Source organism: Pinus tabuliformis, chromosome 6 (assembly GCF_031772625.1).
Source record: "Pinus tabuliformis cultivar Carrire ecotype Pingquan chromosome 6, CPIR1, whole genome shotgun sequence".
Lineage (NCBI taxonomy): Eukaryota > Viridiplantae > Streptophyta > Pinopsida > Pinales > Pinaceae > Pinus > Pinus tabuliformis.
Window position 1 is genome coordinate 170,100,110 of NC_142292.1, and position 11,911 is coordinate 170,112,020.

The window sequence follows — 11,911 nt, forward strand, 5'->3', positions numbered from 1 at the left end:
CGTTCAAAGTTGTTGTCGAACTACTAGGTTGTTTATCAGCCTTGTTATTCGACCGCTGTGGATTCCGGTAATCTTTATTCCTTGTCAAAGCATTATTCTGCTGCTTTGAGGTGGACAACATAAGCACTTGGGATCCGGAAGCATTTTGATTAGCAACCAGATTTTGACTTGGATTAAGAAACGGATCAGTCAGAACTGCTGGGGTTTTTGAACTCTTGAAGAGTTTCTTAACTTCAGCTATATGTGGACAATCTTTCGTCCAATGATCCTCATCGCATATATGACACCCTCTCGGGGGTTTCCTTTTTCTTCCCGTCTTTTTCTTCTTGCCCCCTGGTTGCTTCAGTTGTTTGCCTTTGTCGGTCGACATGGCATTTACTTCTGAGGTAAGAAGTTCTTCATTTGCATTTTGATTAGAAATTTTGCGTTTTCCAGTCACGCCATTACTGGCGTGAGAGTTAGTATTTGATCCAGGAGGGGGAGGAATTGAAAATTCAGGTCTAGGGGCGTCAGGTATTTTGTCGTAGAGCGTGCCCGACTGAGTATATACTAAGTCTAAATATTGAGCACGAGCAATGACTTGCTCCTCTGTTACGACTCCTCCCTTGGCCACATCTTCCGTTATAGCCGGAAGTAACGACTTTATAAACCATTCAGCTAACAGCTGATCGGGAACGTAAGTTTTCACCATCCTACGACGACGTCGCCACTCATGTATATGATCAGATATGTGAGTGGCCGTTGTCTGTTTGAAGTTGGTGAGGAGTTCTGTCCCTGTTTCATACCTTATCGGTAATTGAAAATGGGTTAAGAAAGTCGTGGCTAAGGAGCTGAAATTGTCGAAAGAGGCTCTTGGCAATTCAATGTACCATTTAGCCGCTGGACCTGTCAATGTCCTCTGGAAGAGGCGAAGCCTTATCGAATCATCATTCAAGGTATTCGACGAACACCACAGATGGAATGTCATCACATGATTCGATGGGTCTTCACCCGGATTTCCATTAAATTTAGGAATATCTGACGGAAGTTTATGTGGAATCGCTGGCCACCAAGGGGCATAAGCAATTGGATCATTCGTCAGCCGGTTTAGATCTGGTAATTCTAGAGTTGCTACAAATGGCAACTGTTGATTCAGGTTAGGCGAAGCATATCCAGGATAAGATGGTATCGCCTGAGCAATGGGTCTTTGCAGACCAGCATTATGCTGACAACTTAGACAAGGTTGATGGGCGTAACCATTATAGTATGGTTGCCCATTACTTACAAAGACTTGTTGCTCAGGTCCTTGATATGATTGCTGGAAATGCGGTTGTTGAGATTGAAGCAGCTCTGGTTGTTGGACCATTTGCTGTTGACCAATACCGGATGATTGACCAGGATGAGGAGTCACAGTACTTGTTTGAGTCTGAGTCGCTCCAGATAAGGAGGCACTACCCTGAGATTGTGATTGAGTCGCTGAGCCAAGAGGTTGTTGTATTACAACAGGTGGCGTTTGTACTTGCGACATATTCGCCATAGCAGGTGTAGTGGCAACATTCGACACAGGGCGGACTGGTTGCATAGAATATACAACTCCTGGTTGTTGAGGCAGTATTGGTACCCAACTGTTGGATGTAATTCCAGTTTGACCTGAACTTTGTTGTGAACTCACGGATGGGCATCCTCCCGGAGGAGGTAATGAAAAGGCATACTGCCCCCCATATGGTATCAATCCGGAACTCAAGGGGATCGATTGCCCAGGTTGACCTCCAAATGGATCAATTTGGCGAGTTTCAACATAAGAAATACCAGATGATAATCCGGACGAAGAAATAGGAACTAACCATGTCATCGTCCCTGATGGGACTCCGGCTTGTTGTTGACAACTTGCCGAAATGGTATACCAGCGAACATCGTTGGAGTAGCAGTGGGAGCCTCTGCTGCTGCTGTGTCGGACGACACAGTCCTAGATGTCGACGGTTGTTCAGACATATCTAGTCTATCCAAAAGATTTCTTAGCGATTTTACAGGAACTTCCACTTGTGGTGGACTAACTTCGAAGATCAACGAGGGAAGGGTGATGATTATTCCGCTTAAAATAAATTTTATTAACGACGCTTTTAGACACAAACTTGCTTTTTCATGTTTTAAGAGTCGAGAAAAAGCTAAAGATGACTCTAGTCGCCTTCGATATATTAACGAGCCCGAAGTGACAAATGCTCGGTTGGACTTTTTCAGTTATAGAGTTTGAAAAAGGCCAAAAGAAACTGCTCTGGAGATCTAGGCAGAGGGTGTGCCAAACCTTTCGCGAAACCACAGAATACGTTTTACGGTACGGGTGGTCGATCTTCGTGAATGCTGTGTTCACTGCATCGCGATCAGTAGGGCGGCCGACACGGTTTCCTAAGGATAAAGGATAAAAGCCTATAGGGGTCTCCCAATATACGCGACGGTACGCGGGAGCACAAGTCCGTGTTAGTGCCACCGACTCTCAGGAGGAATCACCCACCTTCGTAGAGATCGACAGTCACTATGTTTAACGACGCCGGAACACGTCTCTACCTAGACCTCTAGATGTTTGCGTTAAATTCCAAAGCGTTGTTATGTAAATTGAGTTTATTTTAATGTTGATCTTTCTTAACAGTTTGTCTTTCAGGATCACCACGAGATGTATTGGTACAAATTCCTAAATGCAGCTAAAATGATAAGCAAGCTTTCACAATCCTTTTAGCTTTGAAAATCCTAACTACTGAGGGGAGAGAAAAACAATATCTTTCCACACAGAGCACAAAGCACAAACTAATGCACTTTCTCCTAGATCAGACACCCAAACTTATCAAAAATGCAAATGAAAGATGCATGTATTTCTTTTCTTTTCCTTTAATGTTGATGCTAACAAAAGGAAAACTGTTGTATGATTTTCGAATTCAATTTGAAGCGTAAACAAACAAGTATTGTCTAAATGAAAAGACGCTTTACAGGTACTTGTTTTACACCAAAAATATATGAATTCGAACCATAAAGTGAAAACAAACAGCTATGAACAGTAATAACACTAACTCATAAGATCGCAATCTAAGAGGCCACAGCTACTAGGTTCGCTTTTCACAATGGGAAATTGTAACTGAAACAAGAAATACTGAAAGAACGTTTACAATTTCATCACACAACTGAGGCGGAATAATGTCAAGGAGAAGTGGTCTACAGCAAATACAATAACCAGCAAGCAATCAGCCAAAAACAAGTGCAAACAGGGCCAAGACACAAAGGAAGAGTTGAGCTAGACTAAGGCCAACTGGACCAGCGCAGGCACTGGTCTACCAGTTTCACTCTCAGCGCAGTTCCCGAAGGGAGCACCTGCGCTGTAATGCAGACTGCCTGTGGACAGCCTGCACTGACTTACGAGAGTTACGTCTGCTAAGAATTCCGGGTCATAAAAAGCTCAAAAATGTACTGTTTTGACTGAAATAAAATGCTATGGGTTAAGTACAGGTTAAGGAATGATCAAGAGGATAAAGATCTATCACTAAGAGTAAGGATTCATCTGTAGATTAGCTCTTTAAATCTTGAATTTGCTCAGCAAAGGAGCAAGAGTAACAAAACCCTCTACTTCGCTTTTGATAGAGTCAAAAGCTTTTCGATTCGGTACTCCTTTCTTCAAGAAATGAATAGCAAAATCCTACAACAACAAGATACTAGGATCTCCCCAGTGGAGTCGCCAGTTTGTTGTGCGGAAAAGTATCCGATGCGGATGACACTAACCCTTTCTAAAGGTGACAGTCTTTAGCAACAACTGAATGATAAAGTTTTCATGTTCCACTTTATGAAAGCACAGAGAGAATGGAAAGAGGGTCAACCAACCTGGTGTCTTGCGCTTAGTCGATCCTTGTCCTTCTCGCTTTGTATCCTGTTCCCAACTCTTTGCTCTCCAAGCCGATCCAGCTACACACAGAATCTGCACAACAAAAGGGAGCAAACTACGAGATACAAGCAATCATAACTGAAGCATGGATTAGGTTGCATCAAATATACATGTAAACACAAAAGCATCTATGTAAAACAAGTATATAGAAGAACATGCAAACTTTATTGATAGAAAGTAACAGGGTTCCAGAGGAAGTTACAACCAATGATGTTGGCTCCAATCCAGCAGCACCTCCTCGGCAACAAGAACTCTCTTCTTCACCTCTAGTAAAACAATCACCCAATAATCCTGGCAGTATACCAACAGCACCTCCTTGCTTATACAAAATTCCAGCCTCCTTAGACCTCATAGAAGAGCTCTATATATAGGAGGGAAGAGGAAAGGATGAGTCAGCTGGAGGCTGGCATATAGCTGACTAGTGTCCTCTCCATCTTCAGTTAATCTTCAGTTCCTGTGTCCACTTGGAGATCCTTGCTTACACATGGTGATCAAGTACCTCTTACTCATCACAGGGCGAATCTCATGACCCAAGTGTCAGTTTGGAAGCTTCCTGGGCAATTGACACCTTGCAGGATGACTGTGCCACTTGGCCAATCTCGCCCAGCGCAGGTAGCCTTCATTGTTTTTGACTTCCAGCGCAGGTACAGAGTGGGACAGTTGCAATACAGCGCAGAAGCTCAGTTAAGCAGCTGACATGATCCAAAATAAGCCTGTTCTGAAGTGTTTTCAGGTGGAGAACTGATTGGAAGTGCTGTTGATTGATGACCTTGTTCTTTTAGGGGTAAGAACAACATGTTTAGGGACTGAGGATCCCTGTAATTATCGACATTCCCTGCTCCTTGACACGAGGCACAAAAATGTCTATAACATACCTTCACCTGAAACACGATACTTTCCATCATCGCCCATCTCGATTCACATCTGGAGATCCTTCTCCTCCAAGGTACTAAAAATATTCTTGTCACCTGACATGTGGAATGAAGCTCCAATGTCCAAGTACCACACACATCCCACCATGGATGAAACCATGCATGAGATAAGAGAGAAATCCAACTCAAACTGTGAGGCTAGTGCCTCACCTTTAGATCCCTTCGAGGATCCCTTCTTGGATTTCTTCTGTGGAAAATTCGTAGCATAATGGAAAAATTCATGACAATGGACGCATCGCACTTTCGATTTGTCAAACTTCTTCCCAACATGGGAAGAACTAGATTTGTAATGGGATGCCTTCCCTTCCCCTTCCTCGCCTTACTCACTAAGTCTAGATTTTCCTCATCATCTTGCTTTGATGAGGATCCATCTCTAGTGCTTCTTCTTATCTCCTTGCATCAGATCCAACCAGAGTCGCTCCCAATCTGGCAGTCTTTCTCTTCCATTAACCAAGTCTTGGTAGCTATGCCAACTCTTAGGAAGACCGAGGAGTGAAAGTCTCACCATGTCATCATCGGATGTCGTGATCCCTACACTTCCAAGCTCATCCCTGTAGGTGGTGAACTTGTTCAGATATGTATAGATCATGTCACCCTTTTCACACTTGATTTTCCGAAGTTTGTCTTTCAACGCTAGCTTCCTCTGATCGTTGTAGTTATGATATATATATATATATATATATATATATATATATATATATATATATATATATTTCAATGTTTTGCACATCGAAAATGGTGTCTCCTTCCCATGGAGACTTGAGACTATGTGGTCTCGAACTCCCTCTAGAAGGATTCTCCTTGCTCTGATACCATGTCGAAATTCCTACTGTAGATCAACCTGATTATGCAATATACTAAAGAAAAATACAATATCTACTTCTACAACATACTTTGCAGAAGCTTAATCGAATATGAGTAAGATCAAATAGAAAACATATACCTAAGAATGAGAAATCAATCACACATGAACACAGAAGAATAACCTGGGGAAAACCTCAACCTAAAACCCCAATCTCTGTATTATCATACAAGTGGAAATATGTTCAAGTTACAAAAAGAATCGGCTCACAAGCTATCCCGCTCTCTCTGCAATCAAACAATACAACTCACGGACTGAGTAGACACAAGATATGCCTTTCCTCAGCCCTGCAAGCCTCCTATTTCCTTGCGTAATTTTTCTTGGGGTCCAATGATGCCACATGTGTGATTGGCCTCATCACACACTCACTAAACTAAAGAAGTAACTATGTAATCTCCAAGGAATGAACTCCTTCTGCATGCAAGAGATATTCACAATGGAATATTCCTACAACTGATAATACACTGTCCTTCCATCTAATCTCAATTGGGTCTCTGTCTAAACTGACATGCATGAGTTATTTATGAGAGAATATTTAGTTATCTGAAGTGCAACAATTACATGCATGCATGCATTAACTAACTGAACTCACAATTAATTCCACAAACTGTTGGAACTAATCTAACTGGACTTAACTCAGTTAACTGAGCTAACTAATTACAACTCAAATTACAACTCATCCTTATCTCTTTAACTAAGGGATAAATTCCTCATTTAATGGGATAACTGTTGCATGTCCTCACATAGAATTCATGTTTGATTTTCTACAACTAATTAACTCAAGATGAATTAATTATTTTACAAATAGCTGCTAAGATCAAATTTGAATTTTGCTTCTCTAATTAGTTCAGGGACTAACTAAAATAGGAAGGTATCCCGAAATTCTATTTATAACAATGTTATTTTTATCACTTCCATTTTTCATTCCTTGTTGCTATGTCCAACACTGGTACCCGAATTGCTATTTATAGCCATGCTATTTTTATCATTTCTATTTTTAGCATTTCTTGTTGCCATTTTCAACACATGAGACTGCCATCCACTTCCATACTCAATGTTTCCCAAGACTAAGAAGGTCATTCCACTGGTGTCCACAACCATGTATCCATAGTAGAATTCATCCTCGTATCCACGTACAGCCTGCATTGGTCATACCCTTTTGTAAAGAAAAAAATAAAATAAAATGAAGCCAAAAAGTCTTTTTACAGGTCAACGGTTTAAATATTTTGAAGCATGTATTTAAAAAGAAGATTCTCATACCAATATTCTTGCTTTCTTTGAAACTCTATTCAAATACACCACTTCCTCCAAAAACTTTACATATCATGGATCGTCATAATTCAAGTCATCAATTAAACGAAGTTCTATCATCTCTAGAGCAGCGGTGCTTTGAAGAAAGAAACCTAATACACTGATTTCCCTATCATGAAATTAAATTATGTCTACATAAGCCTATATATAAGAAGATGAGAGAGTGGGGATCTGAGACGTCAAGGTATGGGATATTTTTAAAGTTCTTGCATTGCATTTCAAAACTAGAATAACCCAACTCTACACTCATTTACGAGGTAAAAGGCATAAATATTCATTATGAACATCATGGAAAAAAACATTGAAGAATTTTATGGTATTTTCACATCTTATAGCAAGTTAAATTTTTAAATTTAGGTAGTGTATATTTTCATCAAGGAATAGATATGAAACAAAGTTGTTACTTGGTTTTGTTTTATATCTATTGGATATACTGAATTTGCAAGCAGGACATAATAATGAACCAAAACATAATAGTCAACCTAAGATACATCAATATATGCTTTGTATAAAAAACAATTTATGCTATACCTGACAACTAAGTAGTGAATGCAAACATTCTTAAACATTGAAACATGTTGTTCGTTGCACATGTAAAAGAAAAGAATAAATTATGTATTTACCAAGATAAAGTTGTCACCCATTAAAAAACATTGGATATTATGAAGCCTCTCGAACAACAAATTGAGAAGACACATATTTCTTTAAGCAAAGGCACAACACATATGACTAGCTCCTTTAATGATTTAAAGCTCCTCATCATCTCAATCAATATGTCCACAAATAAATTGTGTGCATTATCGGGATATGAGTCCATTTCTAGTATGGTCAAATTACTTCCACATTACATATTGAGTCTCAAGATAGAGCATGAAAGCTCTTGAAATAGTATCCCATTCACTCTAAAATATTTTATCATGTATGCCCCTGCATACACATACAAGACAACCTGCGTTTACATTGGTTTATATTTTATCCACATAAAACCTGCATTTACACTGGTTTCATTGTAAAGCGTTGAAAGTAATAGTAAAGTCTAGACTTACATGGTTGTAGCTTGAAGAAATGCTATTGAAGGGCTTTTGTCCATATCTAGCGGCTGTTTGATGCAAATTCAGTGATTTCTCTATCGAGGACCACAAACACAGGGAGTGCACATAAGGTCAAATACTAATGATAAAATATTCTTTATGGTTTGGTTAGTTGAGTGGGGCATCCGATCAAATTGGATGAGCATACAACTAAGCCTCAAAAGGGGTCCTATGAAAGTGCTTTTAAATGATATCCCTTGGAAGCTTCGACACAATACTCAATATCATCATAATAAGGACCACCCAAAAACAAACCCTCTGATCTTGCCGAAGTTTGAAGAACCATGTCACCCTTTTTTAAATGCCCATTGCTACTGTCATTTTGAGCAATTACTTTAATGTCAACACCTGGGATTGCTGGCAACACTGACCCTGAATGTACTTTCCTGGGCACCCCAGAAGAGAAGGAATAGCAGGTTGGCACCCATCAATTTTAACAACAACGTGCCGACTTCTTGGATAAAACAAGACCTTTTCAAAACTATTTTTCTCACTAACATTCCTTTTATCTCTCAGAACAAAGACCATTTCATCTTCAAGATTGGCCTAGTGAGTGTATTGATATACAATAATGTTGCTTGGTCCATTAGCACTTGAAATAACTTTGACATTATTGATCATATCTATAAATTCACCCTCATTTTGCCATATCTCTACAATAATGCTTCGAGATAACTCATTTTCTTTGGGATAAGAACTTGAATCAACATGTATTTCACAACTTAGTAGATACTTTTCACCATTCAAATATATAGGCTTATGATTCAGTACATTGAATTCTAATGAAGACATTCCAAAGAAAATGCACAAGTTCAAGAAATGAATAAATGTGCACATGAGAATCTTCTAAGAAGATTTTCTAGCATCCTTTCTCAATCAAAAAATCCATGTGTTCTTTGTTTGGTTGTACGATGTAAGAAGCCACAGGATGAGTAGACAGAATACACAACCAATAGCCTTTTTGGATAAACATTATTTCTGAGTGATTAGAAACACCAACATTGACATAAATAACCTTTCTCTCCCAACACCAGTCATCATCCCAATCTAACAAATCAGATGAAGTTCCATGTTTTACCTCAAGGCATAATGCACCAGGTAGGAATTTCTCAAATATGAAGTCACTGCTCTTATTTGTTAAACTTAAAGAGTCAAGATTCTCTGAACCCAAATTTCAACAGCCAGAGAAGTAAGTGATATAGAAATTGAGGAGTCACATCCTTCTTTTTATATCACCGATCCACAGATATCAACAAGGCCCTTTATAAATTCAATGCCAAACATTGGTCTAGTTACTATCACATCAATATGTGATGGTGAAAATTGAAGACCATAATCACGTTCTGTTGCTATGGTCAATGGGGATATTCAAAATTAAGCTAGTTGAAACTCGAAGCAGAAGTTTCCCATATCATCAATCCTCTTTAGTTGAGGATGATTAACATTATTTGGCCCATGTGTCAAGCCAACTTAACACTTTCCATAATAGCCAATTGTCACTAATTTTATGGAACCAGAAATATTATAATGTGTTGATTCTATCTTTGGGATTGAAGCCATGTTTGGCACAACCATGAAATTCTCCAAACTGCTAAACTCGAAGTGATCCTTCTTACCCTTGATTGTGTAGCATTTTGATATTGCATGACCAAGTTTGTATATCCCTGGACATCTTTTGCAGCTCTTTCTCATCCATCAACTAATACCTTAACACCTTCAAAAAAGACTCCTTCAAAAGTCACCACAAGTCCTCCAACTGAGAAACCTGTGACCTAAAATGGCTGAGATATATTAACATGAATGTGCTCAACAAGAACCTCTATATATGGAAGTGAAACATCAAATATTGTATTCTCAACCTTGTAGAATAGCAACAACCTTTATTTTCCACGTGGAATAAAATTAAAATAAAATTTCCCATCTGCGTCAAATATTGCATGACAAAGTGCTTGATTTGGCCACATAGCTTCTTTGAGGGAACTTCACCTCATGGACATCATCTGAATAAAGTTATACATGAACACCTAAAATATGGTTACCCTGAGAAACAACTAATCCATCCATATCATAACTTGGGACATAAAAGATGTCATCTACTACCAGATTTTCAAAGCCCAACTCCATCTCTAGAGAGCCTCTTTGGAAAATTGTTAAGAGAACATGAGAATCACGTATTTGAAAGAGAATATTATAGAAAATATACTCTATAAGCCTCAATCATTGTACCTCATGTGTAGCACCATCCTAGATAGGATAGACATTAGGTATGACCTTGTATCGTCTTCCTCTATTTAACAATTGGCTCACAGAACCCGCTCTTTCCACTTCTTCACATTTGATGTCATGGAGGGCTATTGTTTACTCCGAAAACTCATCCTTAAGGAATCTCCAAACTTATTATGATTATGAAACAAAGGAAAAGAGAGAAAAATATCATGGCCTTTCCTTTTTGAAAAAAAATGTAGTGGGATTTGATATGACCTCGAGGATTGATGAAGTTTATGTATTCATGATGGGAAGAAACCAACCTATATTTCCTTGGAGTAATATTTGTGAACGTGTAACTACCTCCCTGTGACGTAAACATAGCATTAATGAGATCATTGCTAGTGGAAATGAGTTCAACCTTCACATTGGCACCACCTCCATTTATATCTAGACAACTTTCTGCTCCAACAGCCCCCATCACTCTCCCAAATATAGTGAACCCAATGAGGTGAAAATTGATGTCTTCATGGCTGTTGCAACCATTGTGATCCATTGATACATATTCACCCATTCAATATATATTCACCAAGTCAGGGAATATGAATATTTCCGATGTAATCTTTCCACTCAATAATCTTAACATCAAATGTGAAAGTGTCTCGTTCATATTCAGAGAGCTCTTGAAACAATTTTTCACTAGTATCGAATTTGCACAAATATATTAAAAAAATTATTAATGTATGTTGCTTGATTATCAATCAAAATGTTTAAAACAATACAACACCAACAAATTTGTATTTCATCTCCATTGCACATAGTTCACCTTCCTTAGTAGAATACCTATGGCTCGTAGATATTTTCCAGGTGTTCTTTGAATAAAGATTATATGCAGATATTATATGCAAAGTAAAACTTACATGAGTAAATTTTTAACTTTTCAAATTCCACTTATATTCATCAAAATTTGAGTAAGAAACACAGAGTATCGTTACAACTTACGTTGTTTGGTGATCTAATCATTGTGTCGAGAGCCTGCCCATAATTCTCCATAATAGTTACGTAGGTCAATTGTTTCAACAATTTTACTGGGTTTCCTTTGCGATCAATGTAACGATTAGATTTAAAATGTTCCAATATTATTTTTAAAAATTCTAGAATTGTTATGGGATTTACCACAGTAGAATCAACCTGATAAACCTATACACCATGTTTTCTTACATGTTTGACCATGGCTTCTAAAGTTGCATTCGCAACCATGTCTGTCGATATCTGTAATTTGAATTCAACCAAAAAAAATAACACATTTAAGAGATAAAGGATAATGGTTTTTTGAGGAAGACATATATGGAAGATCTGATCTCCCAAGAGAATTATATTATGTATAGAAGCTCCATAAAAATCAAATAAATATGATTTAAATAACTACAAAATGGGATATCTAGGTTTGGAACCATCCACTGTCATATTCCAGATATAAATGAAAAATGAAATCTATTAAAAAAAATTTAATATGGAAATACTCAAGAAAATCTAAAATTAATTATGAAGTGATTTTTCACACATTGTTAAGTGTTACTCACCAAATCTAGCATAGAATCTGGATCAG